This window comes from Schistocerca gregaria, chromosome 5, assembly GCF_023897955.1.
Source record: "Schistocerca gregaria isolate iqSchGreg1 chromosome 5, iqSchGreg1.2, whole genome shotgun sequence".
Classification (NCBI taxonomy): domain Eukaryota; kingdom Metazoa; phylum Arthropoda; class Insecta; order Orthoptera; family Acrididae; genus Schistocerca; species Schistocerca gregaria.
In genome coordinates this window covers 602,628,406-602,644,929 of record NC_064924.1, presented here as the reverse complement: position 1 = coordinate 602,644,929, position 16,524 = coordinate 602,628,406, and the positions used below count along the sequence as shown (strand labels likewise).

The window sequence follows — 16,524 nt, the reverse complement described above, 5'->3', positions numbered from 1 at the left end:
AGGCCCCCTTGTCTCGCAATGGGTGACTGTACTAACAATTATGGATATTTTTAAAATGCTAAGCAATTTACTGTTTTCCATCTGTCTCGCTTTCATTTAACTGTCCTTTATAAGTGCAATATAAGTCTTGTCGCATGGTTATGAATGGGACTACAGTATTATAGAAATGGTTAGCAATTTTTTTCTCGAGATTTGCACAGCTGATTAGTAGGAGTATTCAACTGATGCATTTTTTAAACAAATCTTTACAATGAGCGTGACTAATAGTCAGACATTTCCGTGTTGTTTGCAAATGGTGTCCATGTTTTGGTCCCCAGAGCTGAAACACAGTATTGACTGTGTGTAAGAATAGTAGTCATTCACAAGGCATTGGCTTTTACAGATTTATAATGAAACGTCTCCTTAGAAAAATTATGAATTACTGTGCTGGTAAACTACGTTATTTGATACAAAGACAGCTGAGTAAAACTCAACGTACTCAGTCAGTTTTCTCTTATTCTGATCATCACTAAACTGACACACAGTATTTTTAGCGCAACGCAATCTGACTTTCAATAATCCTTACAAAAGAATGGCCCTGACTAACAATAACCTATACCTTTCATGAATCACTACCCCACAAAAATCTTCGTTACTCGAACTACTGCAATACAGTGAGCGCCATTACTGCCAGCTAAATAAAAGATTCTGACTACTGAACGCGCTAACTACTGATAGGCATAGTTAGCAAATGAAAGATTTTGATAGAGAACAAACAATGTATTTATCTTAATAGCGTTCAAAAGCCATTATATATATAATTTTGTGACACCCAATTAAACAAATTTCCTTTTTCTGACGCACACACGTCCAGATCGTCCGTTCAAGGCTCTGTCATCTCTCTCTGCACATCCACCACTGCTCGCGGCTCACCTCCAACTGCACAACGCTACGCGCTTTTCCCAACACTACAATAGCGAATATTCCAACAATGCCAACCAGCCACAGACTGCACACAGCACAGTCAGCGATTTTCATACAGAGCGCTACGTTGCGTTACCAACATAAAAACCTAAACAGCCTACTTACAATAATAGAACCTAAGAGTGTAGCATGCTGATGACATCCTTTTTGCCAGTATCAGTCAATCTTAATACGCAATCAACATGCATCCCTCAGCAGCTTTTTGTGATAGAGATGGGACAGTCTCATCTTTACCTGTGAAGTCCATTCAACAACCAAGATCGCATTGAATGGCTTTTACAGTTAAACCAGATCGACCTTATTATTACTCTCAAAACGAGAAAATTCAATCTCGTCTTTACGTCTGTATGCATAAGGAGTGTGTGTTTCCAGTGCACTAATAATCTGAACTTGCTAATGAGGCGCAAGAAATAGTCTGGGAGACGTCTCGCATTGCCTTCCCGGACATAAACGAAAAACTTCATGGATTCGTTAACAAACTTACTCAACCATATGAGAAATATGCTACCCTGGAGACCGGAAAATTAAGAAGGAAACCCACACCCTGGCTAGCCGATGAACTAAAACAACTCGGGTAACTCACGCAGTATACAAACAGCACATCACGCCCGAGAATTACATTGCTTGCAAGCTGAAGCAGAACGGTCAGTCAGGCTGTGAGAAATGCAAAACTCAGGAATGCCCATTCATTAACCGACAATAGGAATAGACTATATGGCCTATGGACAAACTTTCGTGGTCTTGGTATAGGCAAAGCGAAAGATGCAGCTGATCCAGTACTCTCACGCGAAGAACTGAACCGGTATTTCACATTACCTGCAACCACAGTAGAACCGCAAACGAAACACTGATTGATTTATTTCATGCGGGTAAACGACTGTAGCCACGAAAAAGTCTTTCTAAGGCATGTCACCCGCAGTACGATCAAGAAAGCCATTACTCGTAGCAGATCTACTGGTCGCCATGCCAGCACAGTCCAAACGGTGACGCGTATTATTGATCCACTGGTGCCCACTATCACAGGTATCTTCAACCGCTCCTTGACCACAAGTGTTTTTCCCGGGGCCTGGAAGCAAGAATAGTTAAGCCACTACCAAAAATGGACGTTCCCACAGCACCCTCTGACTACCGACCTCTCTGCATTCTTTCTGCACTTTCCAAGACCTTGGCGGCCGGGGTGGCCGAGCGGTTCTAAGCGCTACAGTCTGGAACCGCGCGACCGCTACGGTCACAGGTTTGAATCCTGCCTCGGGCATGGACGTGTGTGATGTCCTTAGGTTAGTTAGGTTTAAGTAGTTCTAAGTTCTAGGGGACTGATGATCTCAGAAGTTAAGTCCCATAGTGCTCAGAGCCATTTGAGCCATTTTTCCAAGACCTTAGAATGCGTAGTTCACAACCAGCTAACGAAGTACATAACTAGAAGCAACCTACTAGAATGAAACTTAATAGCGGTACCATAAGAATCGCAGCAGAACGCCTGCCGTAAAAAAGGTAACAGATGATGCGAAGCTGGCCATGCTTGGACTATAGGCAACTATCACGTGCTTCTTAGTCATCAGCAAAGTATTTGCCACTGTCGGCTTCGACATTTTACTTGCGAAACTTAGCAGTCTTAAGTTTTTCACCAAGTGCAGTACGGTGGTTTCGCTCATACCCGACGCCTCGCCAGAAGTGCGTCATGTTTGGTGCTGTACTGTCACAATCGAGGCAGGTAGTATCAGGCGTCCCACTGTGTTCGGTATTAGGTCCTATACTCCTGTCGTTGATCGTAAGTTATGTGTCATCAGTTTCGTCCTACTGCAGATACCTCATATACGCTGATGACCTTCCGTTGTATCTCAGTGCGAAACAAATTAACCTGAAGACAGCTATCGGTGTGCGCTATCAAAATGAGCGTTTAGGGTTGAAGCTCAACTTATCTAAGACCCAAGCGATATTGGGTGGTCGTTCTAGGCTCTTTAGCCCGAAATATCTGGAATCCATACTATATTTAGCCCCTAAATGGGACAGATATCAACTTCTCTCCTTCAGGAAAGAGTGAAAATGTAAATTGGGCTGAACAGGTAACTTCAGTGTGCAAGAGGACATCAGCATCTCTGTGTCCTACAGATATATAGAAAACTATTCCCTACTGACCTGAAAAAGAAATTGGGTAAACACTTATACTCCTAGTAGCTGAATACAGTGGTGCTATCGTACAAGGCCTTTCCCGCGAAAGCTCACAGTTCCTGGCTGGAACTGCTTGTGAATGCCTCTGGTATATACATCTATGATGATCTACTCTTTAATCGTATTTTACCATCATATGCACGGATATCCTGGCCGCGTGCAGACGAGTGCAAGATTTATGTAAGTTACGTCTTCAAATCAAATGTGTGTGAAATCTTATGGGACTTAACTGCTAAGGTCATCAGTCCCTAAGCTTACACACTACTTAACCTCTATTATCCTAAGGACAAACACACACATCCATGCCTGAGGGCGGACTCGAACCTCCGCCGGGACCAGCCACACAGTCCATGACTGCAGCGCCTTTGACCGCTCGGCTAATCCCGCGCGGCGTTACGTCTTCCTTACTGTCTTATCAGCGTACATTGTCTCCCATATCTTTCTTCTGCCTTAATGATCTTCTGTGAACGACATGACATCAGAGCAAAATCCTTCCTGTCCCATACCATCTTTCAGCCACTTTCTCGGAAGACCTTCTCAGTAGCAGGAACCCGACTCTGGAATAACCTCCCGCATTATATTAGAGAACTGAATAACATATGGAGCTGCAAACGACAGTTCATGACATATTTAGGAAAGAACCGTAACGATTACCAGTATCCCTGTACGCACTCGTCACCGTGGTACATCCTTCTTTGCAGCCGGATCTTGTTTCCCAGTGTTCTTAGGTGGCGCTGGCTGTCTCCTTAAATTTCTTTTCCCAGAATTCGCTATATCAGAAAACATCCATTTTGTACACCCATAAATTCTTTTAATATCTGCCACTATCATTATTAATTTTATTACCACCGCTATCATTCTGAGTCGCAGCTGTGGCAGCAACAGTTCAAATACTGTCGCATTAGGTTTATTCGTTCATAGACAGTATTTTTTACTGTATAGTCACTCAGATCCTTTTCATATAATTTGTCATATTAAAATTGTTTTTTCTTAGGTAACTACGATGTTTGTTTCGTAGGTAACTGTGATGTTTCTTTCTGAGGTAACCATGATGTTAAAAAAAGCACTTTACGGGTGTCAGGGGGGCCTGATGACCCTATTCAGATCACGTCAAATAAATAAATAAGAATAATATAGACAGGGACCAAGCTCCGCAACTTCGTGGACCTGAACTGGAAGTTAGAAGTGTGGCTTTCGCCGCCATTAGTGTAACGGGACCCTGAGCGCTCGTCACTCTCCGCCACGTTTGTCTCTCATAGCGATCGAGGCTTCTCAGAAACTGCACTGCTGTAACTGAGGGCAGCAGCGGGGAGCGAAAACTCCGTGTGGCTGACGTCCGCAGACTGCATCGGTAAATAATCTGAGGAGGTAGTTTCGGCAGAGGGAGGGGTATTGCTTCGGTGTACCATAGTTTCTAGTCGCCCACGCGATTCCGCGGCGTTTTGTGGAATGAGGGCGTCCGCCCAAGATGGTCGCTCCTATGGTTGGGTGTGTTAAAGATCGGCGGCACTCTTGTTGTAGAAGACAACCTCCCTCTTATAAAGGCCTATTTACATGGGAGTGCACAGTGTGTCGGGTAAAAACGATCCAAATTCTGCCGGGAAGGTTCCAATAAGCGCACGCTCCACTGCACCGTGGAAATTCCTGAATATACTCTAGGTGATAGGATTGACACCGACCGTCCGCGAACGACTCCGAGCGTCAGCATCAAGGATACCCCACAGAACGTCTTGACGTTGACGAGACGCTGGCGTTGTCTGCCGACTCTTCATATTGTCGTCGATCTTTCCTCTTTTTGTGTGAATGGGTTTTATTCTTGTTTTGTCTTCTTTATCTTTGTATTATTACTAATCTGCTTTTTGTGATACGTTGCGAGTATTACATAAGCACTCCGTTTTCATGCCGCAAGTGGCCCATCGGGACCATCCGACCGCCGTGTCATCCTCCGATGAGGATGCGGATAGGAGGGGCGTGTGGTCAGCACACCGCTCTCCCGGTCGTTACCATGGTTTCCTTTGACCAGAGCCGCTACTATTCGGTCGAGTAGCTCCTCAGTTGGCATCATGAGGTTGAGTGCACCCCGACAAATGGCAACAGCGCATGGCGGCCCGGATGGTCACCCATCCAAATGCGGACCACGCCCGACAACGCTTAACTTCGGTGATCGGATGGGAACCGGTGTATCCACTGCGGCAAGGCCGTTGCCGAGCATTACCTAAGTACTCATTATTCCTACGAGTATTATCCAACAAGAACCGGGCACTATCGAAAGCGAAACATTTTCTCGATTTTGCAATACTTCTACAAAGAAAATCCTCACACAGTGCTTGAATAAGAACATAAATGAACATCCTTTACAGCTTTTAAATATGAAAGCTGCTTCAGTGGTGAAACTGGCATCTCCATTGAGGGGGGATAAATTCACTGTTCGACGTTAAAAAGAAAACAAGACTGGAAAGATATTGCTAATTAGCGATATAAAAAGTAAGAGAAAAGGATAAAGCCGTTAGCAGCCCGAAGGTTGGGTTCACCCCAAGATTTCTTTTCTGTGTGTAGTCCTTTCGGGGGTGGTATGGATTTTTCTTCCTTCGGCCTTTGAACTAACTTGCCCATTAACTTAGGGGACCTACAGCGTAACTTTCACTACAAATTAAGGTGCAAGTCGGCATTTTTCACATCAAAAAGCATAGCAGGGAGTGAAAAAAGTGATAACTACACAGAATTTTCTCCAGACCTTTGTGTCCGTAGTCTGCCACTTTACTGTTACACCACCGAGCATATACTGCTTTCTGAAAGGTTTAAAATGTACCATACAACCTTAGTCAAGAATATCCACTATGAAATTTGTTGTAACTTCCACTATAATTACTAGTTGTGAGACTACTTTCAAACATTTTATCACGGCAGGCGGCATTCCATAGCCTCACTTTCGCTGTTGAGTGCTGGGAATTATGGCGTGGTGTTGACGTCGCGTCTAGTATGAACATGTCACCATTAGCTATCTGTGAAATGACGTGACATGACGTCCAGTGTGAACCTACCTTTGTTCTCTTGTTCGATATTGTTCCACTATGTACGGCACTTTTCGGCTATTATACGCACATTTTGAAGCCTGTGTAACTAAGCACTCAGTTACGATTCTCAACGAACGTCGTTCTCAAATCTCAAATTGTGGCTCATACTCGATGTAGCAGTCGTTCGTCAAAAAAGGAAAGAAAAGCTTGTTATAATACACTGTATTCGTGGAAGATTCCAAAGGCTTCCTCCCGAATAAATCTTCAAAACTGCGAGACATTCCCCGGTTATTCAATTCCATTTTTAAATCGGTCTTCAAAAGCTGGAGATTATAATTTTTTGACGTTCTCGCCAAGAGTTAACAGTTCGACGATATTTTCTTAACACGAATATAGAAAAGCGTGACCAATTTATTAGCGTATCAAAGATATAAAGATTGCAATTCTGCCGAAATCTTAAAACGAAATAACGGTTTTATAGAAATACAAAGAATACATTGATGAAATTAAGACAGTAACCAGGCACTATTGTTATTTACCCCTATTTGTATGCCTGGCAGATCAAAGTGGTCGAAATGTAGAGTCTCCAAGCATACATTTTTACCGCGACAATAGCTATCCGAGTACAGCGACCCGAAACTGGCATTGTCATTCCTCACATTTTTACCAAATACAAAAACCTATCTATTAAACGCATATCATCGTGTAATGACAAACCTTTCTAATTAATAACTTTTTTTAGAAGGAATACGGTATATGGTTGTCGTTTATATTGTTGATCACAACGTATCTACACATTACGAATAAACATAGGAAAAATGTCTCCAGCAAAGCTAGATCGTATTACGAGGGTAATCCCAAAAGTAAGATCTATTTTTTTTATATGTACAGAACTCTGTTTGTGTGGCAGTTGGTTACACTGTTTTGAAGAGTGCTTCGCTCGCTGTGTGTAAACATGAGCACGCCGCGCCGAGGCGCTCAGTCTTGGCTTGGCAGCCGTTCAGAATGGAGCTCTCGTTGGATGTTAGCGCGAAGTGCGAATTGCGCGCAGTTACTCGTTTTTTGAACGCAAAGGGCACTGCACTGATTGAAATCCATCGTCAATTGACGGAAGTGTATGGTGAGTCGTGCATGGATGTCAAATGTGTCCGTAAGTGGTGTAGAGAGTTTGCAGCTGGTCGTACCGAAATTCACCACGAACAAAGGAGCGGGAGACCGTCAATTTCTGACGAGGCAGTGTTGAAGCTTGAGCAAAGCATGCGTGAAGATCGGCGGATCACCCTGTATGATCTCTGCACGGTGATTCCTGAGGTTTCCCGAAGCACCGCTCACAGAATTTTAACAGAAACATTGAACTACCGGAAGGTGTGCGCAAGATGGGTGGTACGCATTCTGACAGAGGACCACATGCGGCAACGAATTGATTTGATGCTACCGCGCATTTCCTCACCGCCTTGCAGCCAAACAGGGCAACTTTTTGGACTCAATTGTCACGGGTGACGAAACCTGGGCATCCCACTTCACACGAGACCAAGCAACAACCACACCAGTGGTGGCTTCTTTCTTCAGCAAAGTCGCGGAAATTCAAACGAACACAGTCTGCCGGTAAAGTCATTACAACCGTTTTTAGGGATCTAAAAGGGGTATTGTTGGTCGACTTAATGCCCACTGGGACCCACAATTAACGCTGACAGGTACTGTGAGACTCTGAAAAAATTCAAACGGGCAGTTCAGAACCGGAGAAGAGGAATGTTGAGCAAGGGCGTACACATTCTCTATGACAACGCTCGTCTATACATCGTTCGGCAAACCGTTGCTTTCCTGCAACAGTTTCAGTGAAACATAATCACCCACCTACCCTATAGTCCTGACGTGGCGCCCAGTGACTATCACCTGTTGCCTAGGTTAAAAGAACATTTGGCCGGAAAGCGATTCAGCTCCGACGACGAGGTGAAAGAAGAGGTTCATTACTTTCTGAGCAGCTTGGCGGCGAGCTGGTTTGACACGGGCATAAAAAAACTGCCACAGCGTCTACGAAAATTCATCAACAGAAACGGTGATTATGTCAAAAAATAGCTAAATGTTCGAGCTGTAAACTGATGTAAACTATTGTAGAAATAAACAGGTCTATGTACTTACGAAAAAATAGGAGACTTAATTTTGGTATTACCCTCGTATTTTGAAGTTGCTACTTGTCGTGGACCCATACTTCGTACGGCGAAGGAAGGTCTCTGACAGGAAGAACTGTGGCAGCTTTCAACTCAAAGCGCAGAAGTGTACCGACGATACCGAATGCACGCAAATTGGGAAGCAGGTACCGCAGGTCCTCTTTAACTGTCGGGGCTTTTCTTTCCTCTTGCAAACTAATGTAGAAGGTAAGTCACACAATAATGGGATGCAGTGACAGTCCGTCGGTTCTCTTCAATGGTCAGCGGTGGAGCGTCACGTGTCCGACTGGTAGCAGTTCTGCAACATCTACGGCTTCCGGTGTTCGACTTTAAGAGGGACCCTAATATTTTCTCACGTACGTTTAATCGACTGTTTGTAATAGAGTACCTCTGAAGTAGACCAACCGTGCGAAAATTTCTCGTTGCGAGGCCGTCATAGCCAGTGCGCTCTGTATAACAGTAAATGCGTGTTAAGCACCGAGTACAGGTATCGCTCCAAATGTGGCTTCCATTAGCACAGATTCTCCCGTGCTCTATTTGGCGTGCAGCACGACGCGAGTTGCCTTGTTAAAGGGTAGTGATCGCTAATGGGGAGCAATTATGCGGATTGAGAAATGCATTTCTCCGCGCCGCCATTGCGCCACGTGACGTGACCGGTTGTCTGCCCAGACCGGAGAGAAAGCCGCGGAGACCGCGAGCCCGGGCGGTGTCTCTTGTCTGCGGCGGTGTGCCAGCCAGCAGTCGGTCGTTAGCGAGATTAGCGGCGACCCCGAGCACCTTGTGCTATTTCGTGGTCCAGCGGATTGCCGTCTGCAGCAGTTCAGCGCCTCTCGCAGACTTCCCACAACTCAAAGGAACGGCGTGCCTGTCACTTAATATGCTACCGCAGAGCGGTATTCTGGTGTGGAGCCGCTGGTGAGTCGACAGTGACAGAAAGAAATGAAACTCAGTAGTCCGTCAAGTACTGCCGACAACGCGATGCAGATGTCATACAGTGGCGCTGGAAGAAAAGGATGGTACGATCACAGTATCACGTGAAAAAACGAGGAGCCACCAGCAATAGGGAGGCTCAGAAAATCTGAAGATGTCTTTTAACATAAGCTGTAACAGGTCATAAGAAGTGTTTTTGCGATCTCGACTATTGTTTAAACCAAATTGAACTCCCAACTGCCATTAATCCCACCCTCTGTGACTGCCTGGATCTTGCAGGCTGAGGTGTTCCCTCTGAAACAGGACAGGCGACTGTATCTGGCTGGGGGACAGTGTCAGCCATAGACAACACTTGGAACCTGTTTGTCAGACTAATCTTCCCTGGGAAGTCTTTCGCCGCCTGTCACGCCCCGAGGTGACCTCCCACTCGACCACGGGCCAGGGATCAACCTCAGTGCGAGCTTAAATGGGCTAGCCCACTGGTGCGGACCGATCGACGGACTCGTGAGTCTTGTTGGACGTCCGTTGGATACCAGCGGCCGACCCACAATAGTGATGCCTATTCACTGCAGCCTCAGGCTGTGTAACCGAAGCCAACACAGCCTGGAGCTGAGTGTTTCCAAAGATCTGGATGCAATATTTTCTGTCTTGCTTGGTATAGGTAGAACACAGTTTGTCATCGCTCACAGTTTCGGTGATGCTGAGACCGATGGAATGAACGAGCAGTAACTGCGGTCGATGAGGGCGGAGTTCACAAAGTGAACGGTTCTTCAGAAACACGGTCCAGTGTCGCTAAAGTCGTCACAAGCGCGTGCAAACAGTCCAAGAATCGACCCGAGTCGGATAACGGAAACAGAGGTGAGGTCAGTCACTCACTCACTCTGCTGTCATTGGCGGGTACTGAAACCACCATTGCGGGGCCGTGGCATGTACAGTGGGCAGGTCCATGTGACGTGGCTGCAGGGCCGGCTGCGAACCCGGGTTCACTCATCTCCCCTCCTCCAACCCCCCCCCCCCCCCCCCCCCCCCCGTGCTCCATGTCTGTACTTGGAATGGTCGGGGAATCCGAATCACTGTAATGTCCTTATTTTGGTTTTTCTCCCTGCAGGTCAGATGAGAACCTAAATCACTGGAAGAGCTTTGGTACTACAAGCCATTATGCCTCTTTGGGATACATATTGGTCTCGGTAGTATAAAAATAAGCCCTTCTTATTTGCCTCCCGAAGGCTCCCTAGAAAACGGCAATAGATTGTGACTGTGAGGAATGCCAAGTTGCACCGTCTTTCTGAGTTGAAATGTCATGTTTTCATTTCGCCGTGGCTGAGCGACTCTGTTGGAAGGTTTTACGTAGGCGAGACCATGCCACATGCAGCAGGCCCGTACCGAGTAAGGCGATGTGGCGTTCGAACCTACCTTTCGGCTGACCACAGTTTTACCTTTACAAAGGTAACCTTTTATTCGACAAGTCAACAGCTGTATCTACAAGACGTCCTACATGTCACTTTTGTAAAAGTACATTGCATATAATATGCGTTGCTTACTGGAAAGTGACGAATTATTTACAAAATTACAGTTTAAACACACTGTACTTGCTGTGAGCTGCTTTGAACTCACTTTGGGGATAGTGAAACGAATTTTGCCCTGCACGCTCCACGAACAGATGTACACGTGCCAGGGCGTCGGTGTGCGTGCTAACGGGGTCCTCTATCGCGTCGTCTTTGTTTTCTCCCTTTACTGAATACGGTTTGTCCACTGAGTCCGCATTACCGAGCTGCTCGGATCTCTCTTCGTAGGCATCGCTCTTTTAAACCCCCGGCGGATATTTTCGCCACCTAAGTCTGGAAAAAAGAGACATTATTATGCTGAATGAAAATCGTCGTCTTCCTGTCGCACAGTATCCCGCCACTGGCAGTAAGTGATTGGCACTAAGACCTCTCCATCTTTTCCCGTCTTCCTTGCACCTCTCAGTCGCTTCTTCTCTTCTCCTCTGGATGCTCTCTTTCATTCCTTTTAGCTACGCCATATGTCTGTTGGCTTCCCGCTTGATGTCCTGCCTTCAGATCTTCATCTCGTGTGTCTTCCTAGGCACCCTCGTCTCATCTATTCTCTTCAAATACCCATTTTATTGTGTTTATCTCAACTCTACCAGGGCTTCCGCTGAGGTATCCCCCTAACCATTTCAAGTTTTCCAGTTCTAGGCGCTATAGTCTGGAACCGCGCGAGCGCTACGGTCGCAGGTTCGAATCCTGCCTCGGGCATGGATGTGAGTGATGTCCTTAGGTTGGTTAGGTTTAATTAGTTCTAGGGGACTGATGACCTCAGCCGTTAAGTCCCTTAATCCTCAGAGCCACTTACCAGTTTCTGTTGCACCTATGTGACTTTGTCCCACTTGTTCCTGCCTTTCGTTTTTCTTCCTTTCCGTCATGACCCAATGTTATGTAGCGCAAAATCCTTAGCTGTCTGATGTTGCATATCACTCCTGTAACACTCCCATAAAACGTACCAGCTAGCCTTACTCATTCACGCGTGTGTTTATCAGTTCTTCAATTTTCCATTAGTTCTAATTATAACGGAATGCGTCAGACCTGTTTTTCCAATAATAGCCCAACTATGCATTGGTAATCCGCACCTGTATGATCAGGAGTTTGCCTTGTGACAGAGAGGAGGACACGGTGCAGTGGTGACGAGAAGCAGGCACATACCAGTGCTCTGTCGCTGAACAAACCCTCCGGTGCGCAGCTGCTGAGCGGTGTTCTTCGTCCAGTGTTGGGCGGAGCCCAGCACCAGCCGGCCGTAAAGGCCACGCCGCTCTCTGCTCTGCTATGGGCCGATCAGCAAAGCGCGCCCTCCCGCTGCCAGTTGCGCCTTAAGCCGTACTCACACGGGCCGCGTTTGTCAGCGCAAAGCACGCCGAGCGTGGTTCCGAGAATGGTTCGCGCGCGGTCGCAAACGAGCTGCCCATCGCACGTAATGACATGCTCCTCAACGCTGTTCGCGACCGCAGAGCTCTCCGTCGGCAGTTATCCGCTGTATGGCCGCACAAACATCACAGTTTGTGTACCATAGTGGACGCATGTGAGATAGCCACGTTATATAGCTGTGTTAGCGATCGTCGGAGATGAGCAGAGAACACCGCGAAGAAGATAATGGACACCTCTGTAGACTTATTAATAGCGAAGCATAGATGGTAGAGGAACGCTACATACATTACTTTCAGGGTTACACAAACCACATCTTTCATCTCCCGAATGAGATTTTCACTATGCACCGGAGTGTGCGTTGACGAGATTCGAACTCTAGACCTTTGGCTTTCGCGGGCAAGTACTCTACCATCTGAGTTACTCAAGCACGACTCACGTCCCGTCCTCACAGCTTCACGTCTGCCAGTATCTCGTCTTCTACCTTCCCAACTTTACAGAAGCTAGCTCTGCAAAGTTCGCAGGAGAGCTTCTGTAAAGTTTGGAAGGTAGGAGACGAGGTACTGGCAGAAGTGAAGCTTTCTGTCAAAAGCCCATTTTCTGCGGAAAGACAGCATGGAATCATAACTACATGTAGAGAAAATACCGAAGCCCCTAATGGCTCGTCCATTCTGAGATTTCCCGTCCAGGAACAATTAGTGAAAAATACCAAGCCTCAGGTTCTCCGTACGAAATTGGGTGTTCACGTAAGATCAGCTACAGGGAAGGTGGAAGCCCACGTTCAATCTACTGAGAGAGATCTGAGAAACTGTAGCGCATGTAAAAAGGAGATCGCACACAAAAAATGTTGTATTAACAACGAAGTTTGGCGCCAACATGAAAGGTAGTAGGAAGCGAACCCCCTACTGTGCTGAAGTGTCATACCTAAGGCTTGCAACTAGTCTCATCACAGGGTTGTCAAAACTAATACACAATTAACGTTGGAAACACCATATGTGACAAGTAACAATCATTTTTGAAAATGTAAGATAAACATCTTTCGTTTAGTGGAAGATATGTAACGTGATCTCAGTGATTGACAGTCTAATGCAGTAGTTTAGCCTGGGCTATCCTGAGATTATTTACTGATCAGGCTCGAGTAATAATAGTAATAATAATAAATTACAGGTTTATTGTTGCAGAGAAGATAACAGCAAACAGCCATTTTTCGTAATACCATTTACTTATATAGATAGCGCCGTTAGCCGTTTCGAAGCGACAGGTTCATCATCAGACGTCTTTCTCACGTTAAGATACATTTGTGTTACTTCACGTTAGTTTTCTCTTTTTGTTTCCCAGTATGATGGAATTTCTCTGGAGTGGTGGTGCCCTACCATGAAACCATGTCAGAAAATGTCTATTTAACTGTAATTGTGCCACACAGCGATTCTAAACGATGTAAACAAATATTTAAAGTGATAATATTTTGGTTACTTATGTCGAAAATTACGCTCATTACGTTCCAGTGCAGACTGTGTTCATGCAACAGCGAAGACTATATGAAGCTCTTTCTTTACGTACAGGGTGTAGAAAAATTGTCACGAAATTTTAAGCCTTGACAGCTGATGCCAGCAGGAAGCAAAATTACTATTGTTGTGAGGTCGACACCGCAATATTTTTAAACTACAGACACTTGGCGCCACGCGGACCCACAACCATAGCGCTACCCGTCAACCGACGAACGGCAACAGGACAATCCCGCAGCCAATCGGAGCGCATGGCGCCAAGTTTCCGTAGTTTAAAACCGTTGCATTGTCGACCTACACAACGTTAGTAATTTTGGTTCCAACTGGCATCAGCTCTCCAGGGTTAAAATTTCGCAATCTTAAGCATTCAATAATCTCACAGATCCCTGCCACGCTTAGTTTCAGCACATTATTCCTGACTGGGTTTATGGTGTCCTCTATAGAGATGTTAGTACAAAGGTTTACTATGTCAAGCGATGCAAATCTGACTGTCGTTGGAATGTACACGTCCTCAATTTTGTGAATGAGTCGATGTGTGTTCCTTAAAGGAGAATTTGTTTTCAAAGATATAGTGGGTATTAAGCAAAGCAAGCAGTTAGTTATGTAATCTACATGAAGGGCTTTTCCTAGAGTTAACAGGATAAGACATTTTCTTGATGGGTCTTAGGCTGTGATCGAAGGTGAGCTGCAGTGGATTTATAACAACCCCCATACAAAAAATCAGGGACATGCTGGCTGTAAAGAGTCTCTTGTCGAAGGGACGTTGAGCCCTAATTCTCCTAAATTCTCTCTTGCTGACTTACTGTTTCTGTTCACAAAGGATTGAACAGATACACCGTTGGTCTACATTTTTCCTGCAACCAAGTGCGAGATTTCCGTGTTACGTTGCTTCTGGCAAAATCTTGTACCATTGACACGTGAAACGTACATAAGACAGTGTATCAGACCTGCTGAAAAAACTGAAGCTTTTAGCGTAAGGCTCCTTCAGCAATGTACATATTTTTTATTTAAGATGAGTTCAAAAAGACTATTCATTCGTCATCAACGCAGGAATTTCCTCGTTTATTATATCCGACGATACAAAACAAACGCAAATATTTACAATATCCACAGTTGGAAAAAATTACCATGTGATTTCCACAAGAGAACTCAGTGAAACATATTCTTAAATAACGGAAAAAACTGTCAAATGTTCACGGACTTGCTTTTCCTGTAACCTGTTGCCGAGTTGCAAACGCCGTTGATTATGTTAGTTTCCTGGTTAGTATTAATGGAAATTGTAAAGACTGGCTGCTACAAAGTCCTGTAGAGGAACCCTTCTCGATTAATGGAGGGGTAAATGGACATATTTGTGATCTCTTTAACAGCTCTGTATAAGCACTGACTAAAGGGACCTTTTTTATGTATGTTGTGTGTTCGAATCCACATTCCACATTACCTGTTATAACAGCTTTTTGTTTGTTATTAGCTCGATGGAAAATGAGGCAACAAGTCTGGTGAAAAACTCTCTCAAATATAAGTACACCATATACGAAAAAGAAAAACCTTTCTCTACTTCAGTAATAACTATACCTGGATACTAACATGAAATTGCTTTCCAGATTTTTCCGTTGGTACAGCTGTTGCAGTTGCTGTTACCATAAATCAAATTCGTATTCTAACAGACAACCGCCTTATCACCAAATTTACCGTGAAACATTTAAATGCAAATGGGGTATCATAACTCTCAATTTTCTGGGCTTCTCAAAGGACTAGGAGTAGGTAGTCACTCCGAATAACTTTCTAAAAATCTGTTAATTTATTTTGTTTCACATGGGCTTCATAGTAACGCGAGTTACTACGGAATGAACTGTTTGAGAGTTCGGTATTTTATTAGATACGAAAAGGTTTCGTAATTTTTAGGGAGATTGTCCTGTAATTACATTAACTACTAAGTGATACAATTGGAACGAGCAGAGCCGGCTGTGTCCTGTTTATTGTTTGGTCCAGCACATCCTGTCGAACGCAGGGCCCCCAATAATCCTGGTGCGGTCAGCGTAACCTGACACCGACTGTTTAGGTCTACCCTCCCCTCTCCCCCCACCCCTCCACCTCAGATCCCCCGCTCTTCGTTGCTGGCTTTACTTGACTGATAGCGGCCACTGGCTAAATTTCTAGCGCATTTGAAGATCGCTCTATTTTTTCCTGTTCTCTTGTGTATCAGTCGATGATGCATTTTGGAAGCATTACCTCTTGCATTCTTTCGATGTACCCAGTGAATGAAATCAATAATTGCTTTTTGTTCGTTTAATCTGTCTCTGATTACTTCATTTTTTCCCTTCTTTTCTCGATATTGTTCATCCCCTCCAGAGATCCACACCTGAAGGTACCGTAGTAAATTTGATTTCAGTTGCAGCTGAAACACACATAATATTATATGATATGTATTCATAGTTGCGAATATGGGCTACCACCAGCTGTATAATGGAATAACGACAGTTAAAACTTGGGGACTCACATAATAATTCATTATCAAATTTATTTTCTTGTTTCCCATTCACGCTGAGTTACGTGACTCAATTATATTTTTTAAACACTGAGTACCATGCGACTTTTTCTCTCGGAAATCATACTCGTATTTTTGCTGCTAAAAAATAAAAGCCAATAAAATTTCTAAAACTGTTCACAGTAATAGGCTCTGGTTACGTAACGTGAAATAATCTCCCGTATCGTAATTTTCCAACCTCCCTAAACCACCTGCGCCAAGCGCCCAGTATTTGTAAAATGCTTCCGTCCGCTGATTCTCTCTTGTCATGAGTCCTAGTGCTTTGTCTGCAATCAGCGTCACCGAAGGGCAGCACCGCTCTTTCGTACGACG

The 16,524-nt window shown here is 44.8% G+C and overlaps 1 protein-coding gene and 1 pseudogene across 1 annotated transcript in view; one reads left to right on the top strand and one right to left on the bottom strand.

Annotated features, from left to right (window-relative positions):
• LOC126272023 (CD109 antigen) overlaps positions 1-16,524 on the top strand; it is a 740,173-nt gene that overhangs the window by 18,252 nt on the left and 705,397 nt on the right. The gene's annotated exons all lie outside the window — the stretch shown is intronic.
• LOC126274353 (5S ribosomal RNA) lies at positions 5,221-5,338 on the bottom strand (annotated as a pseudogene).